The 20,169-nt window shown below is 39.3% G+C and overlaps 1 protein-coding gene across 8 annotated transcripts in view; it reads left to right on the forward strand.

The window, feature by feature from the left end:
* The window catches only part of LOC129835211 (neurexin-2-like), a 616,507-nt gene that overhangs the window by 196,319 nt on the left and 400,019 nt on the right, over positions 1-20,169 (forward strand). The window lies entirely within an intron of this gene.

Below are 20,169 nucleotides of genomic sequence, written 5' to 3' on the forward strand. Positions count from 1 at the left end.
ACTTTTACCTGTGTTTGAGAGAAGGTTATTCTAGAAGTTTCTTTCCTACGTTTTCTCTGAGAAAATAGCCTTTTCTGAAGACACTGGGTTGAAACATCATTGATTTAGAGAGATTCTGCAGAAGTCCCAACTGGACATTGACAAGTGTTCCCTCCACTCCTACAACCCTAGCAGTGAATGAAAAACCTCTTACACCTGCCTTATTCAGTGGTTCTCCGAACCTTTCTGAGCCCTATCCACTATTCATGATCCTGGGGAGAAGATTGTCTGACCTTTTCGTTAAAATGTTAGGGCAAATTAGTTGTCAAAGTTGCCAGACGTGGCTGCCATGCTAAAGCATCACACCCTGTGGGTGTTCCCTATGACAGCCTACCTGCCTTCTAACCTTTGAACTGCGCCGGGAAGAGGAACCTAACTCCGAGTGAGTGGTTCAGTTCTCTTCCCGCTGACATTACGTCTCAAAGACTCAGCGTTGTTACTTGAAGATCTCAGCCCCTGGTTATGAATGTAGAACACCGTGAGAAAGACTGTGAGCTGAACATGACGCTACCCAAAGACACACAGCATCATGTGTAACGCGTAAGACGACGTGGCAGAATTGGCAGCACTTGCAGAGAACCCAAGTGTTTGGAAAAATAGATCAAATACTCTTGCGTGATTCTCTGCTGTTCAAATCCCTTATTAAGGATAACGTTTGAAATTGGGGTTTAATTCGGTGCAACTGGACCCAGTTCTAATTAGGTAGCCATCTATATTACGAAACCATTTTTGCTAATTTAGTTCATCTATCGACTCACTGTGAGTTATCCCCCCCCCCCCCCCCCCCCCCCCCACACTTTTCACCTACTTCCTCCCCTGAATAACTAGTGGGATTTTAACAAGGCCCAAATCTTGGCAAACTCTGATTGTGGAGTACACAGTAATCCTGCGGTGAACAAGCAGCCCCTAGAGTGCCTGACTTCATTACCTTACGTAATGGCTTTTCAAAGAAATACTAGCGCATTCACCCAATGAGCATTAGTTATTCCTGCTTAGTAATCAGGTAGTTGTGTGTGTGTGTGTGTGTGGGGGGGGGGGGGGGGGGGGGGGGGGGGGTTGTGCTCTGATGAGCAAGTTAGGTCATTTTCAGCAAGATATTCAAAACCACGTCCTTTTTGTTCCAGCAAAAAAAACAACTGAACATGTGACAGCGCTCTGAGGTATTGCACTTTGTATGAGATAATATTACCCGAGAGACACCACACCCCTCTCTTTCTCTATCTGTGAATGTTTAATGTAAAGGCATAGCTAAGTGGCCAACCAGGCAGTTCTGCCGAATGTCCAGTATACCCAATATCCTCTACTGTATCAGCATTGACAAGACACGTATTCCCACGGTATAATTCAGAGCTAATACTGTTTCTCTGACTTGCTCACCTCTTGCTCATGTAGCCTCCCTCTGACCTTGAGGCTTCCTTTGATGAGGAGAGATCCAAGACGAATCAAGGGTTACTGACTTTGGAAGTCTCTTTAACGTAAGATACAGTAGTACAAAGGTAACACCAGGCTTTTTGAACCCCGGTTCACTCGTAGCCTTCCATAGTGTGGCTGTCCCCCCGCATGCTAAGTTTTAGAGTTGAGTAATTGAATTTCGCGTCTTGGCCTGTTTGGGTAGCCAAATAACCCTTTATCGTTCTTAGAGTGTACAACTACATTTGTCTGACCAGAACCCCAACCTGTACAGTATGGAGAACCATTAGCATATTCATTATTTCTCCGTGATTATAATGTAGATAATGCCCATGTATTACCCACTTAAAGCTGGCCGTCGGTCACCCATTACTGGTTGCACTCTCACCCTCTCAATACACAGCCTGAGTCACACCGAGCAGTGGATTCAAATAGGAGAGACAGAGTAGTTAAAGTACATTCATCATGTCCTCTTCCTTGCCATCTCTCAGGCTATTAGATCTCCCTCTATCTCTTTCCCCCTGCCTCTCTCTCCCTCCCTCTATCTCTTTCTCCCTCCCTCTTTCTCTTTCCCCCTGCCTCTCTCTCCCTCCCTCTTTCTCTTTCCCCCCTGCCTCTCTCTCCCTCCCTCTATCTCTTTCCCCCTGCCTCTCTCTCTCTCCCTCCCTCTTTCTCTTTCCCCCTGCCTCTCTCTCTCTCTCTCCCTCCCTCTTTCTCTTTCCCCCTGCCTCTCTCTCCCCCCCTCTATCTTTGGCTAAGTTCAACATTGACTGTCGGCTAATTAAGGGCTATGATCAAGAGCATCAGCAGCCATTTCATCCATATTGGATGAGCTCTCTCTCTCGCTCTCTCTCTCCGATTTACACACAATGGGGGGTGGTTGTAATCAGCATTTTGAAATGCAGGCAAATAATTATTTACTCAGATAATGGCAGTGTTTATGCAGGCGGCGGATGGGCTTGATTTTTGTCATATGATAAAATGCAACACTGATTAGGTAATGACATGGTTGGGTGCCTGTCAGATATGTCCCAGATATGTTGACGTGTCATACAGTCAGTCTGCTCATACAGTATTACCAGTATCATTTACAATACACCCAAATGAACATGACCTTACCTCTGCAGCCTATGAAACACCCTGACCTGTGAAACCATATTTATTATTATTATTATATTTTTTTTTTTGGGGGGGGGGTGTTACAGGTGCATTATCCATTTCAAATGATATGTTTATAAAACTTGTACCCATAGGCTGTCACTCAAAAGAAAGAAAAAACTGTCAGAAATACATAGCGTTTAATAATAAATAAACAGGAGAAGAAAACCAAAAAGAAGTGTGCCTCCACACCCAACCTCCCATCCCATTCCCCCAACCACACCCAGCCAACATGTCTCCATCCAACCCCCCCACCTCGCAATTCCGGAAACCATGTTTTCCACCCCCTTTAGCAACTAGAGTTGCTCGTCAGTCACTGGGTTGCTCATCAGTCTGTCTCAATTTAATACATGTTTTATTCCGGCTGTAACAAGACAAAATGTGGAAAAAGTCAAGGGGTGTGAATACTTTCTGAAGGCACTGTGTGTGCGTGCGTACGTTATTATTGTACACATACATACGTACATACAGTTGAAGTCGGAAGTTTACATACACCTCAGCCAAATACATTTAAACTCAGTTTTTCACAATTCTTGACATTTAATCCGAGTAAACATTCCCTGTCTTAGGTCAGTTAGGATCACCACTTTATTTAAGAATGTGACATGTCAGAATAATAGAAGAGATATTTGATTTATTTCAGCTTTTATTTCTTTCATCACATTCCCAGTGTTTCAGAAGTTTAAATACACTCAATTAGTATTTGGTAGCATTGCCTTTAAATTGTTTAACTTGGGTCAAACGTTTCGGGTAGCCTTCCACAAGCTTTCCACAATAAGTTGGGTGAATTTTGGCCCATTCCTCCTGACACAGCTGGTGTAACTGAGTCAGGTTTTTAGGCCTCCTTGCACGCACATGATTTTTCAGTTCTGCCCACAAATGTTTGATAGGATTGAGGTCAGGGCTTTGTGATGGCCACTCCTCCAGTACCTTGCCTTTTGTTGTCCTTAAGCCATTTTGCCACAACTTTGGAAGTATGCTTGGGGTCGTTGTCCATTTGGAAGACCCATTTGCGACCAAGCTTTAACTTCCTGACTGATGTCTTGAGATGTTGCTTCAATATATCCACATAATTGTCCGTCCTCTTGATGCCATCTATTTTGTGACATGCACCAGTCCCTCCTGCAGCAAAGCACCCCCACAGCATGATGCTGCCACCCCCGTGCTTCACAGTTGGGATGGTGTTCTTCGGCTTGCAGCCTCTCCCTTTTTCCTCCAAACATAACGATGGTCATTATGGCCAAACAGTCCTATTTTTGTTTCCTCCAGCATCTTCACAAGGTCCTTTGCTGTTGTTTCTGGGATTGATTTGCACTTTTCGCACCAAAGTGTGTTCATCTCTAGGAGACAGAACGCGTCTCCTTCCTGAGTGGTATGATGGCTGCATGGTCCCATGGTGTTTATACTTGTGTGCTATTGTTTGTACAGACAAACGTGGTACCATCAGGCATTTGGAAATTGCTCCCAATGATGAACCAGACTTGTGGAGGTCTAAAAATTTTTTCTGAGGTCTTGGCTGATTTCATTTTCCAATGATGTCAAGCAAAGAGGCACTGAGTTTGAAAGTAGGCCTTGAAATACCTCCACAGGTACACCTATTGACTCAAATGATGTCAATTAGTCTATCAGAAGCGTCTAAAGCCATGACATCATTTTCTGGAATTTTCTAAGCTGTTTAAAGGCACAGTCAACTTGGTGTATGTACACTTCTGACCCACTGGAATCATGATACAATGAATTATAAGTGAAATAATCTGTCTGTAAACAATTGTTGGAAAAATGACTCGTGTCAGGCACAAGGTATATGTCCTAACTGACTTGCCAAAACTATAGTTTGTTAACAAGAAATTTGTGGAGTGGTTGAAAAACGAGTTTTAATGACTGCAACCTAAGTGTATGGTACCTTCCGACTTCAACTGTATATGTGATGTGAGGTGATTGCCATCTAAGAGGCAACATATTTTTTTTGCGGTAGTGCTGTCTGCCAGCAGTAATTATCTCTGATTGATTGAGCGATTCAAGGAGCTATCATCATTAACTAACATAATAGATGCAAAACATTGAATATTTATATTCATGCAGATCAAAATTCATTTTGTAACTTTGCCTCAGAAGTGTTAACTGCAGGGCACTCCCACATCATATGGAAGAATGTGCCTACCTGATTTTGGAGACATGGTGAACAGTTGGGAGTTGGAGCCATTCTCAATGTAAAGTGTTTCCTTGGTGTTACAGGCTGTGAAAAAACTTGTATAAATTGATGGTTCGGATTATGGGATGCCATGGTCATACTTGTTCATATTCTGTTGCCATTAAAGGGTTGTTCAGATTCAATTAGATCTGTGGACCATACTTTTTTAACTTCTTATGGCTCTAGCGGAACCCCTCGACAACATTCCGCTGAAAAGGCAACGCGCGAAATTCAAAAATATTTTTTTGAAATATGTAACTTTCATACATTCACAAGTGCAATACACCAAATTAAAGCTTAACTTCTTGTTAATCTACTCATCATGTCCGATTTCAAGAATACTTTACAGCGAAAGCACACCATATGATTATGTTAGGTTAGAGCCTAGTCACAAAAACACACACAGCCATTTTCCAGCCAAAGAGAGGAGTCACAAAAAGCAGAAATAGAGATTAAATTAATCACTAACCTTTGATGATCTTCATCAGATGACACTCATAGGACTACATGTTACACAATACATGTATGTTTTGTTCGATAAAGTTCATAAAACATCCAGTGATTTTACAGAGAGCCACATCAATTTACAGAAATACTCATAATAAACTTTGATAAAAGATACAAGTATTATGCACAGAATTATAGATATACTTCTCCTTAATGCAACCGCTGTGTCAGATTTCAAAAAAGCTTTATGGAAAAAGCAAACCATGCAATAATCTGAGTACGGCACTCAGACAAAAACAAGCAATGCAGATACCCGCCATATTGTGGAGTGAACAGATGTCAGAGATAGCGTTATAAATATTCACTTTGATCATCTTCATCAGAATGCACTCCCAGGAATCCCAGTTCCACAATACATGTTTGATTTGTTCGATATAGTCCATAATTTATGTCCAAATACCTCCTTTTGTTCAGTTCAGTTCACAATCCAAACTCACGAGGCGCGGGCAAGTCCAGAAGAAAGTTCAGACGAAAAGTTCAAAAAGTTATATTACAGTTCGTAGAAACATGTCAAACGATGTATAGAATCAATCTTTAGGATGTTTTTAACATAATCTTCAATAATGTTCCAACTGGAGAATTCCTTTGTCTTTAGAATTGCAATGGAACGCAGGTCGCTCTCACGAGAGCACGCGTGACCAGCTCATGCCACTCTGGCAGACCCCTGACTCAATCAGCTCTCTTTCCCCCCTCCGTCACAGTAGAAGCATCAAACAAGGTTATAAAGACTGTTGACATCTAGTGGAAGCCTTAGGAAGTGCAATATGAGCCCATAGACACTGTATATTCGATAGGCAATGAGTTGAAAAGTTGATTTCTCACTTCCTGGTTGGATTTTTCTCAGGGTTTTGCCTGCCATATGAGTTCTGTTATACTCACAGACATCATTCAAACAGTTTTAGAAACTTCTGAGTGTTTTCTATCCAATACCACTAATAATATTCATATATTAGCTTCTGGGCCAGAGTAGCAGGAAGTTTACTCTGGGCACGCTTTTCATCCGAACGTGAAAATGCTGCCCCCTATCCCAAACAGGTGTTTTAATGACTAACTCAAAATATGAGCTTTCCAGAAGTTGTTTATATATTACAGATATCAGTCCTTTTTGGGAGCCCAGATAATATTTTTATAAATCCTATCATTGGATGGCTGACCTAAGTTCTACATATAGAAAAAAAGATTTGCCTAGTAATGTGTTTGTGACTTTCAAATCTTGGAATGTTTCCAAAGCATTACTGTCCATGATATTGGCAAGAGTATGGATTCAACATTTGGACCATTGGGGGGATATAAAAGGCCACCCTCCAGATCGAAAGGCATTATTGTGAAATACTGTTATATGGGCATGCCATTTTGATTCCCAGTCGCATTGTTTTTCAAAATCCCAATAGCCAGGGGGAGACAAGGGAAGCATTTAACTATGGAAATGCAGCTGTTGCAATATACAGTGCATTCAGAAAGTTTTTCTACTGCTCGACTTTGTTGTTACAACCTGAATTTAAAATGGATTACATTGAGATTTTGTGTCACTGGCCTACACACAAAAACCCATAATGTCAAAGTGTTTTTAGAAATGTTTACGAATTAATAAAAAATGAAAAGCTGAAATGTCTTGAGTCATTAAGTATTCAACCCCTTTGTTATGGCAAGCCTAAATAAAACATATAAAAACATGTGCTTAACAAGGTTTACATAATACTTTGCATGGACTCACTCTGTGGGCAATAATAGCATTGAACATGATTTTTGAATGACTACAGTACCTCATATCTGTACCCCACAACATACAATTATCTGTATGGTCCATCAGTCGAGCAGTGAACTTCAAACACAGATTCAACCACAAAGACCAGGGAGGCTTTCCAATGCCTCGCAAAGAAGGGCACCTATTGGCAGATTGGCAAACACAACAAAAAGCAGACATTGAATATCCCTTTGAGCATGGCGAAGTTATTAATTACACTTTGGATGGTGTATCAGTATACAGTGCCTTGCAAAAGTATTCACCCCCCTTGGAGTTTTTCCTATTTTGTTGTATTACAACCTGTAATTTAAATAGATTTCTTTTATTTTTTCGATTTCATGTAATAGACATACACAAAATAGTCCAAATTGGTGAAATGAAACGAAAAAAAATACTTATTTAAAAAAATCTAAAACAGAAAAGTGGTGCGTGCATATGTATTCACCCCCTTTGCTATGAAGCCCCTAAATAAGATCTGGTGCAACCAATTACCTTCAGAAATCACATCATTAGTTAAATAAAGTCCACCTTTGTGCAAGCTAAGTGTCACATGATCTGTCAAATGATCTCAGTATATATACACCTATTCTGAAAGGCCCCAGAGTCTGCAACACCACTAAGCAAGGGGCACCACCAAGCAAGCGACACCATGAAGGCCAAAGAGCTCTCTAAACAGGTCAGGGACAAAGTTGTGGAGAAGTACAGATCAGGGTTGGGTTATAAAAAAATATCCGAAACTTTGAACATCCCACATAGCACCATTAAATCCATTATTCAAAAATGGAAAGAATTTGGCACCACAACAAACCTGCCAAGAGAGGGCCGCACACCAAAACTCACAGACCAGGCAAGGAGGGTATTAATCAGAGAGGCAACAAAGATAAGATAGAAGTACAGAGCTGCAAAGCTCCACAGCAGAGATTGGAGTATCTGTCCATAGGACCACTTTAAGCCATACAATCCACAGAGCTGGGCGTTACGGAAGTGTGGCCAGAGAAAAGCTCTTGCTTAAAGAAAAAAATAAGCAAACATGTTTGGTGTTCGCCAAAAGGCATGTGGGAGACTCCCCAAACACATGGAAGAAGGTACTCTGGTGAGATGAGACAAAAATTTAGCTTTTTGGCCATCAATGAAAATGCTATGTCTGGCGCAAACCCAACACCTCTCATCACCCCAAGAACATCATCCCGACAGTGAAGCATGGTGGTGGCAGCATCATGCTGTGGGGATGTTTTTCTTGAGGGATATTCTTGAGGGAAACCTGTTTCAGACTTTCAGAGATTTGAGACTAGATTTGAGGTTCACCTTCCGGCAGGGCAATAACCCTAAGCATACTGCAAAAGCAAAACTCGAGTGGTTTAACCTCTCTTGGGTACATGAGACGTTAGCGTCCCACCTCTTCAACAGCCAGTGAAACTGCTGGGCGCCAAATTCAAATACAGAAATACTCATTATAAAAATTCAGAAAACAAAACATATTTTACATAGGTTTAAAGATTAACTTATTGTGAATCCAACCACGGTGTCAGATTTACAAAATGCTTTACGGCGAAAGCATACCTTACGATTATTTGAAAACATAGCCCACTAGACAAATCATTACAAACAGTAACCAGCCAAATAGAACAGTTACACAAGTCAGAAATAATTATAAAATTAATCCCTTACCTTTGATGATCTTCATATGGTTGCACTCAGCAGACATTCATTTACTCAATAAATGTTCCTTTTGTTCGATAAAGTCTCTTTATATCCAAAAACCTCAGTTTTGTTCGCACGTTTTCTTCAGTAATCCACAGGCTCAAACGCAGTCAAAACAGGAAGACAAAAAAATCCAAATTGTATCCGTAAAGTTCATAGAAACATGTCAAACGATGTTTATATTCAATCCTCAGGTTGTTTTAAGCCTAAATAATCTATAAAATTTCAACCGGACATTAACGTCGTCAATTTAAAAGGTAAACAAGAAAGGCACTCTCTCGGTCTCGCGCATGAAAAAGCTCCGTGACACTTTAGGGTCCACTCATTCAGACTGCTCTTACTTCCTCATTTTTCAGAATACAAGCCTGAAACAATTTCTAAAGACTGTTGACATCTAGTGGAAGGCATAGAAACTGCAATTTGAGTCCTAAGTCAATGGATACTGTAATGGCATTGAATAGAAAACTACAACAACAAAAAAAAACTACTTCCTGAATGGATTTTTGTCAGGTTTTCGCCTGCCATATGAGTTCTGTTATACTCACAGACATCATTCAAACAGTTTTAGAAACGTCAGAGTGTTTTCTATCCAATACTACTAACAATATGCATATATTAACTTCTGGGCCAGAGTAGCAGGAAGTTTACTCTGGGCACGCTTTTCATCCGAATGTGAAAATGCTACCCCCTATCCCAAACAGGTGTTTTAATGACTAACTCAAAATATGAGCTTTCCAGAAGTTGTTTATATATTACAGATATCAGTCCTTTTTGGGAACCCAGATAATATTTTTATAAATCCTATCATTGGATGGCTGACCTAAGTTCTACATATAGAAAAAAAGATTTGCCTAGTAATGTGTTTGTGACTTTCAAATCTTGGAATGTTTCCAAAGCATTACTGTCCATGATATTGGCAAGAGTATGGATTCAACATTTGGACCATTGGGGGGATATAAAAGGCCACCCTCCAGATCGAAAGGCATTATTGTGAAATACTGTTATATGGGCATGCCATTTTGATTCCCAGTCGCATTGTTTTTCAAAATCCCAATAGCCAGGGGGAGACAAGGGAAGCATTTAACTATGGAAATGCAGCTGTTGCAATATACAGTGCATTCAGAAAGTTTTTCTACTGCTCGACTTTGTTGTTACAACCTGAATTTAAAATGGATTACATTGAGATTTTGTGTCACTGGCCTACACACAAAAACCCATAATGTCAAAGTGTTTTTAGAAATGTTTACGAATTAATAAAAAATGAAAAGCTGAAATGTCTTGAGTCATTAAGTATTCAACCCCTTTGTTAAGGCAAGCCTAAATAAAACATATAAAAACATGTGCTTAACAAGGTTTACATAATACTTTGCATGGACTCACTCTGTGGGCAATAATAGCATTGAACATGATTTTTGAATGACTACAGTACCTCATATCTGTACCCCACAACATACAATTATCTGTAAGGTCCATCAGTCGAGCAGTGAACTTCAAACACAGATTCAACCACAAAGACCAGGGAGGCTTTCCAATGCCTCGCAAAGAAGGGCACCTATTGGCAGATTGGCAAACACAACAAAAAGCAGACATTGAATATCCCTTTGAGCATGGCGAAGTTATTAATTACACTTTGGATGGTGTATCAGTATACAGTGCCTTGCAAAAGTATTCACCCCCCTTGGAGTTTTTCCTATTTTGTTGTATTACAACCTGTAATTTAAATAGATTTCTTTTATTTTTTCGATTTCATGTAATAGACATACACAAAATAGTCCAAATTGGTGAAGTGAAACGAAAAAAAATACTTATTTAAAAAAATCTAAAACAGAAAAGTGGTGCGTGCATATGTATTCACCCCCTTTGCTATGAAGCCCCTAAATAAGATCTGGTGCAACCAATTACCTTCAGAAATCACATCATTAGTTAAATAAAGTCCACCTTTGTGCAAGCTAAGTGTCACATGATCTGTCAAATGATCTCAGTATATATACACCTATTCTGAAAGGCCCCAGAGTCTGCAACACCACTAAGCAAGGGGCACCACCAAGCAAGCGACACCATGAAGGCCAAAGAGCTCTCTAAACAGGTCAGGGACAAAGTTGTGGAGAAGTACAGATCAGGGTTGGGTTATAAAAAAATATCCGAAACTTTGAACATCCCACATAGCACCATTAAATCCATTATTCAAAAATGGAAAGAATTTGGCACCACAACAAACCTGCCAAGAGAGGGCCGCACACCAAAACTCACAGACCAGGCAAGGAGGGTATTAATCAGAGAGGCAACAAAGATAAGATAGAAGTACAGAGCTGCAAAGCTCCACAGCAGAGATTGGAGTATCTGTCCATAGGACCACTTTAAGCCATACAATCCACAGAGCTGGGCGTTACGGAAGTGTGGCCAGAGAAAAGCTCTTGCTTAAAGAAAAAAATAAGCAAACATGTTTGGTGTTCGCCAAAAGGCATGTGGGAGACTCCCCAAACATATGGAAGAAGGTACTCTGGTGAGATGAGACAAAAATTTAGCTTTTTGGCCATCAATGAAAATGCTATGTCTGGCGCAAACCCAACACCTCTCATCACCCCAAGAACATCATCCCGACAGTGAAGCATGGTGGTGGCAGCATCATGCTGTGGGGATGTTTTTCTTGAGGGATATTCTTGAGGGAAACCTGTTTCAGACTTTCAGAGATTTGAGACTAGATTTGAGGTTCACCTTCCGGCAGGGCAATAACCCTAAGCATACTGCAAAAGCAAAACTCGAGTGGTTTAACCTCTCTTGGGTACATGAGACGTTAGCGTCCCACCTCTTCAACAGCCAGTGAAACTGCTGGGCGCCAAATTCAAATACAGAAATACTCATTATAAAAATTCAGAAAACAAAACATATTTTACATAGGTTTAAAGATTAACTTATTGTGAATCCAACCACGGTGTCAGATTTACAAAATGCTTTACGGCGAAAGCATACCTTACGATTATTTGAAAACATAGCCCACTAGACAAATCATTACAAACAGTAACCAGCCAAATAGAACAGTTACACAAGTCAGAAATAATTATAAAATTAATCCCTTACCTTTGATGATCTTCATATGGTTGCACTCAGCAGACATTCATTTACTCAATAAATGTTCCTTTTGTTCGATAAAGTCTCTTTATATCCAAAAACCTCAGTTTTGTTCGCACGTTTTCTTCAGTAATCCACAGGCTCAAACGCAGTCAAAACAGGAAGACAAAAAAATCCAAATTGTATCCGTAAAGTTCATAGAAACATGTCAAACGATGTTTATATTCAATCCTCAGGTTGTTTTAAGCCTAAATAATCTATAAAATTTCAACCGGACATTAACGTCGTCAATTTAAAAGGTAAACAAGAAAGGCACTCTCTCGGTCTCGCGCATGAAAAAGCTCCGTGACACTTTAGGGTCCACTCATTCAGACTGCTCTTACTTCCTCATTTTTCAGAATACAAGCCTGAAACAATTTCTAAAGACTGTTGACATCTAGTGGAAGGCATAGAAACTGCAATTTGAGTCCTAAGTCAATGGATACTGTAATGGCATTGAATAGAAAACTACAACAACAAAAAAAAACTACTTCCTGAATGGATTTTTGTCAGGTTTTCGCCTGCCATATGAGTTCTGTTATACTCACAGACATCATTCAAACAGTTTTAGAAACGTCAGAGTGTTTTCTATCCAATACTACTAACAATATGCATATATTAACTTCTGGGCCAGAGTAGCAGGAAGTTTACTCTGGGCACGCTTTTCATCCGAATGTGAAAATGCTGCCCCCTATCCCAAACAGGTGTTTTAATGACTAACTCAAAATATGAGCTTTCCAGAAGTTGTTTATATATTACAGATATCAGTCCTTTTTGGGAGCCCAGATAATATTTTTATAAATCCTATCATTGGATGGCTGACCTAAGTTCTACATATAGAAAAAAAGATTTGCCTAGTAATGTGTTTGTGACTTTCAAATCTTGGAATGTTTCCAAAGCATTACTGTCCATGATATTGGCAAGAGTATGGATTCAACATTTGGACCATTGGGGGGATATAAAAGGCCACCCTCCAGATCGAAAGGCATTATTGTGAAATACTGTTATATGGGCATGCCATTTTGATTCCCAGTCGCATTGTTTTTCAAAATCCCAATAGCCAGGGGGAGACAAGGGAAGCATTTAACTATGGAAATGCAGCTGTTGCAATATACAGTGCATTCAGAAAGTTTTTCTACTGCTCGACTTTGTTGTTACAACCTGAATTTAAAATGGATTACATTGAGATTTTGTGTCACTGGCCTACACACAAAAACCCATAATGTCAAAGTGTTTTTAGAAATGTTTACGAATTAATAAAAAATGAAAAGCTGAAATGTCTTGAGTCATTAAGTATTCAACCCCTTTGTTAAGGCAAGCCTAAATAAAACATATAAAAACATGTGCTTAACAAGGTTTACATAATACTTTGCATGGACTCACTCTGTGGGCAATAATAGCATTGAACATGATTTTTGAATGACTACAGTACCTCATATCTGTACCCCACAACATACAATTATCTGTATGGTCCATCAGTCGAGCAGTGAACTTCAAACACAGATTCAACCACAAAGACCAGGGAGGCTTTCCAATGCCTCGCAAAGAAGGGCACCTATTGGCAGATTGGCAAACACAACAAAAAGCAGACATTGAATATCCCTTTGAGCATGGCGAAGTTATTAATTACACTTTGGATGGTGTATCAGTATACAGTGCCTTGCAAAAGTATTCACCCCCCTTGGAGTTTTTCCTATTTTGTTGTATTACAACCTGTAATTTAAATAGATTTCTTTTATTTTTTCGATTTCATGTAATAGACATACACAAAATAGTCCAAATTGGTGAAGTGAAACGAAAAAAAATACTTATTTAAAAAAATCTAAAACAGAAAAGTGGTGCGTGCATATGTATTCACCCCCTTTGCTATGAAGCCCCTAAATAAGATCTGGTGCAACCAATTACCTTCAGAAATCACATCATTAGTTAAATAAAGTCCACCTTTGTGCAAGCTAAGTGTCACATGATCTGTCAAATGATCTCAGTATATATACACCTATTCTGAAAGGCCCCAGAGTCTGCAACACCACTAAGCAAGGGGCACCACCAAGCAAGCGACACCATGAAGGCCAAAGAGCTCTCTAAACAGGTCAGGGACAAAGTTGTGGAGAAGTACAGATCAGGGTTGGGTTATAAAAAAATATCCGAAACTTTGAACATCCCACATAGCACCATTAAATCCATTATTCAAAAATGGAAAGAATTTGGCACCACAACAAACCTGCCAAGAGAGGGCCGCACACCAAAACTCACAGACCAGGCAAGGAGGGTATTAATCAGAGAGGCAACAAAGATAAGATAGAAGTACAGAGCTGCAAAGCTCCACAGCAGAGATTGGAGTATCTGTCCATAGGACCACTTTAAGCCATACAATCCACAGAGCTGGGCGTTACGGAAGTGTGGCCAGAGAAAAGCTCTTGCTTAAAGAAAAAAATAAGCAAACATGTTTGGTGTTCGCCAAAAGGCATGTGGGAGACTCCCCAAACATATGGAAGAAGGTACTCTGGTGAGATGAGACAAAAATTTAGCTTTTTGGCCATCAATGAAAATGCTATGTCTGGCGCAAACCCAACACCTCTCATCACCCCAAGAACATCATCCCGACAGTGAAGCATGGTGGTGGCAGCATCATGCTGTGGGGATGTTTTTCTTGAGGGATATTCTTGAGGGAAACCTGTTTCAGACTTTCAGAGATTTGAGACTAGATTTGAGGTTCACCTTCCGGCAGGGCAATAACCCTAAGCATACTGCAAAAGCAAAACTCGAGTGGTTTAACCTCTCTTGGGTACATGAGACGTTAGCGTCCCACCTCTTCAACAGCCAGTGAAACTGCTGGGCGCCAAATTCAAATACAGAAATACTCATTATAAAAATTCAGAAAACAAAACATATTTTACATAGGTTTAAAGATTAACTTATTGTGAATCCAACCACGGTGTCAGATTTACAAAATGCTTTACGGCGAAAGCATACCTTACGATTATTTGAAAACATAGCCCACTAGACAAATCATTACAAACAGTAACCAGCCAAATAGAACAGTTACACAAGTCAGAAATAATTATAAAATTAATCCCTTACCTTTGATGATCTTCATATGGTTGCACTCAGCAGACATTCATTTACTCAATAAATGTTCCTTTTGTTCGATAAAGTCTCTTTATATCCAAAAACCTCAGTTTTGTTCGCACGTTTTCTTCAGTAATCCACAGGCTCAAACGCAGTCAAAACAGGAAGACAAAAAAATCCAAATTGTATCCGTAAAGTTCATAGAAACATGTCAAACGATGTTTATATTCAACCCTCAGGTTGTTTTAAGCCTAAATAATCTATAAAATTTCAACCGGACATTAACCTGTCTAGGATGAGAGTGGCGCTAGCGGCACTCCCCCCCCACCCCCACTGAAAAACCAGTGCCGCGAAATTCAAAAAAAATATTTTTTTTAAATATTTAACTTTCACACATTAAAGTCCAATACAGCTAATGAAAGACGCAGATCTTGTGAATCCAGTCAACATGTCCGATTTTTTAAATGTTTTACAGGGAAGACACAATATGTAAAGATGTACACATTAGCACCTAAAAACACATTAGCATAATCCACCATCTTTTATTTGTCCACCAACACCAGTAGCTATCACCAATTCGGCTAAACTAAGATATTTATAGCCCCTAACCAAGAAAAAAACTAATCAGATGACAGTCTGATAACATATTTATGGTATGGGATAGGTTTTGTTAGAAAAAAGTGCATATTTCAGGTAGATGGCATCGGTTACAATTGCACCCACCGTCACAAATGGAATAGACAAACTACTTAGAGCAACGTGTTTACCTACTTACTAATCATCAAACATTTCGTAAAAATACACAGCATACACGAATCGAAAGACACAGATCCTGTGAATACAGACAATATTTCAGATTTTCTAAGTGTCTTACAGCGAAAACACAATAAATCGTTATATTAGCATAGCACATAGCACATAGCAGCCCAGCATTGATTCTAGCCAAAGTGAGCGATAAAAGTAAACATCGCCAAAATATATTAATTTTTTCACTAACCTTCTCAGAATTCTTCAGATGACACTCCTGTAACATCATATTACACAATCCATATAGAGTTTGATCGAAAATGTTTATATTTAGCCACCAAAATCATGGTTAGACAATGTGGAATGTAGCTCAGCTGGTCAGAAAAAGTCTGTGCGCCACTTAGACAGTGATCTACTCTTATACATAAATACTCATAAACGTGACTAAAAAATATAGGGTGGACAGGGATTGATAGACAATTTAATTCTTAATACAATCGCGGAATTACATTTTTTAAATTATCCTTACTTTTCAATACAGCTTGCGCCAAGCGATGCTACGTCAAAAAACATGGCGTCCGAAGCCACTAAAATGTTTCGACAGAAACACGATTTATCATAATAAAAATGTCCTACCTTGAGCTGTTCTTCCATCAGTATCTTGGGCAAAGGATCCTTTCTTGGGAGAAATCGTCTTTTGGTGGAAAGCTGTCCTCTTGCCATGTGGAAATGTCAACTGCGTTCGGGATGAACTGAAAAGCGTGCCCAACTTTTCACATCGTTGCAAAAATAAATGTCCCAAAATCGCACTAAACGGATATAAATTGCTATAAAACGCTTTAAATTAACTACCTTATGATGTTTTTAACTCCTATAACGAGTGAAAAGATGACCGGAGAAATATAACAGGCTAAACTAACGCTTGGAACAGGAGCGGGTCGGTGTCCAGCACGCGCGTTACGCAGCAAGGAAAGACTGATTAGCCTCAGGGTTTTTTAATTTATAGTGCCTGTGAACGCGCAATCGACACGATTCAAATCGTCATCACGTAAAGACATCCAGGGGAAGACGTAAGCAGTGTCCGTATAGTCATAGCAATAACAGTGGCCTTTTAACTGACTCCAGACCAGTGGCCAAAATTTCTGGAATCTGACTCCATGTCAGGGAAATTGCTGTAGAATGGGCTCTGTTCCACTTAGAGACAAAATTTCAACTCCTATAGAAACTATAGACTGTTTTCTATCCAATAATAATAATAATATGCATATTGTACGATCAAGAACTTTGTGGGAAGCCGTTTCAAAAAATTACACGATTAGCATAAATAGCCACAACAGCGCCCTCATCCCCAACAGGTTTTAACGTCGTCAATTTAAAAGGTAAACAAGAAAGGCACTCTCTCGGTCTCGCGCATGAAAAAGCTCCGTGACACTTTAGGGTCCACTCATTCAGACTGCTCTTACTTCCTCATTTTTCAGAATACAAGCCTGAAACAATTTCTAAAGACTGTTGACATCTAGTGGAAGGCATAGAAACTGCAATTTGAGTCCTAAGTCAATGGATACTGTAATGGCATTGAATAGAAAACTACAACAACAAAAAAAAACTACTTCCTGAATGGATTTTTCTCAGGTTTTCGCCTGCCAAATCAGTTCTGTTATACTCACAGACACTATTTTAACAGTTTTGGAAACTTTAGAGTGTTTTCTATCCAAATCTACCAGTTATATGCATATCATATCTTCTGGGCCCGAGAAGCAGGCAGTTTAATTTGGGCATGCATTTCATCCAAAATTCCGAATGCTGCCCCCTACCCTAGAGAAGTTTTAAGGGGAAACATGTAAATGTCTTGGAATGGCCTAGTCAAAGCCCAGACATCAATCCAATTGAGAATTTGTAGTATGACTTAAAGATTGCTGTACACCATCGGAACCCATCCAACTTGAAGGAGCTGGAGCAGTTTTGCCTTGAAGAATGGGCAACAATCCCAGTGGCTAGATGTGCCAAGCTTATAGAGACATACCCCAAGAGACTTGCAGCTGTAATTGCTGCAAAAGGTGGCTCTACACCTTTATTGACTATTCGGGGGTGAATAGTTATGCACGCTCAAGTTTTCTGTTTCTTTGTCTTATTTCTTACACAATAAAAAAATATTTTACTTCAAAGTGGTAGGCATGTTGTGTAAATCAAATGATACAAACCCCCCCAAAATAAATTTGAAATCCAGGTTGTAAAGCAACAAAATATGAAAAATGCCAAGGGGAGTGAATACTTTTGCAAGCCACTGTACCCAGTCACTACAAAGATACAGGTGTCCTTCATAACTCAGTTTCCATAGAGGAAGGAAACCTCTCAGGGATTTCACCATGAGGCCAATGGTGACTTTGAAACAGTTACAGAGTTTTTAATGGCTGTGATAGAAAACTGATGATGGATCAACATAATTGTAGTTATTTCACAATAATAACCTAAAAGACAGAGTGAAAAGAAGGAACAGAATACAAATATTCCAAAACATGTATCCTGTTTGCAACAAGGCACTAAAGTAAGAAATTAACTTCAAGTCCTGAATACAAAGCGTTATGTTTGGGGCAAATCCAACACATCACTGAGTACCACTTATCATATTTTTTTAAGCATGGTGACGGCTCCATCATGTTATGGGTATGCTTGTCATCAGCAGTGACTAATTCGTTTCTTGGATAAAAACAAATGGAACGGAGCTAATCATAGGCAAAATCCTAGAGGAAAACCTGTTTCTGTCTGCTTTTCAACAGACACTGGTAGACAAATTCACCTTTCTGCAGGACAATAACCTAAAACACAAGGGCAAATCTACACTGGAGTTGCTTACCAAGACGATGTGGAATGTTCCTCGGTGGCCCAGTTACAGTTTTGACTTAAATCCGCTTGAAAATCTATGACAAGATTTTAAAATGGCTGTCTAGCAATGATCAACAACCAATTTGACAGAGCTTGAAGTATATTTATACAAATATTGTACAATCCTGGTGTGCAAAGCGCTTAAAGACTTACCCAGACAGACTCACAGCTGTAATTGCTGCCAAAGGTGATTCTAACATTTATTGACTCGGGTGTGTGAATAATTATGTACAGTAAATTAGATATTTCTGTATTTCATTTTCAATAAATTAGACACATTTCTAAAAACATGTTTTCACTTTGTCATTGTGGGTTATTGTGTATAGATGAGTGAGAGGGAACAAAATAATTAAATCCATTTTGAATTTAGGCTGTAACACAACAAAATGTGGAATAAGTAAAGTGGTATGAATTATTTTTGAAGGCACTGTATTCATTTTAACAGTATATATTTGGCCAGTTAAAGCAACGGGGATATTAGTCCATCTACTGAGTGATCTGGGTTACCTTGATTTACTTAAAGGTAAATGGAATCAGGTTTAATAACCTTATCGTTTAACTGTACACACAGTGTAATATAATAAGTCAGACGCCTTCAACCAACACAAGGTTGTCTGGAGTAGACTGGCTTGAATAGCTATTCTCCTTATTTCAGTGTCACCCTGTAAACCTGCAATTTTTATTTTTACGAGCCAGACCCCATTTCTGGAGGGCAAAGGCATGTTAAAAGGAATGTGGATTCACAAATGAGATCGCCTGAATGGGGTATTATGGAGAGGGCATAGGTGGAATTGTTGCATCTGGCAGCCACCTTTACAAATGGCATTTAAAGATTAGCAGCATAGACATTGAAATGGCATCTGGAATTAGATGACGGAATGCACTGGTGTCACATTGAAATATAATAGATATTTGAGAAATGGACAGAGTTAGTTTTTTATACCAATGGGGAAAATTTAAAATGGGCCCTTGGTTACCTTCAGGAATTGCCTGCTTTGAGCCATTGCTCCGTCTACATACTTTAACCTCGCACCGAGAAACATTGTTCTGTTTACTGTTGTTCAAAATAACAAACGTGAAGTTAATCAATATACACTACCGTTCAAAAGTTTGGTCACTTAGAAATGGCCATGTTTTTTAAGAAAAACACATTATTTGTCCATTAAAATAACATAAAATTGATCAGAAATACAGTGTAGACATTGTTAATGTTGTAAATGACTGACTATTGTAGCTGGAAACGGCAGATTTTTTAAAATGGAATATCTACATAGGCATACAGAGGCCCATTATCAGCAACCATCACTCCTGTGTTCCAATGGCATGTTGTGTTAGTTAATCCAAGTTTATCATTTTAAAAGGGTAATTGATCATTAGAAAACCCTTTTGCAATTATGTTAGTACAGCTGAAAATGGTTGTTCTGATTAAAGAGGCAATAAACCTGGCCTTCTTTAGACTAGTTGAGTATCTGGAGCATCAGCGTTATTGGGTTCGATTTCTCGCATGGAATAGCCTTAATTTCTCAGAACAAGAATAGACTGATGAGTTTGGGAAGAAAGTTATTTTTTTTCTAGCCATACAATAGTCATTTACAAAATTAACAATGTCTAC

The sequence above is a fragment of the Salvelinus fontinalis genome, chromosome 36, assembly GCF_029448725.1.
Source record: "Salvelinus fontinalis isolate EN_2023a chromosome 36, ASM2944872v1, whole genome shotgun sequence".
NCBI lineage: Eukaryota > Metazoa > Chordata > Actinopteri > Salmoniformes > Salmonidae > Salvelinus > Salvelinus fontinalis.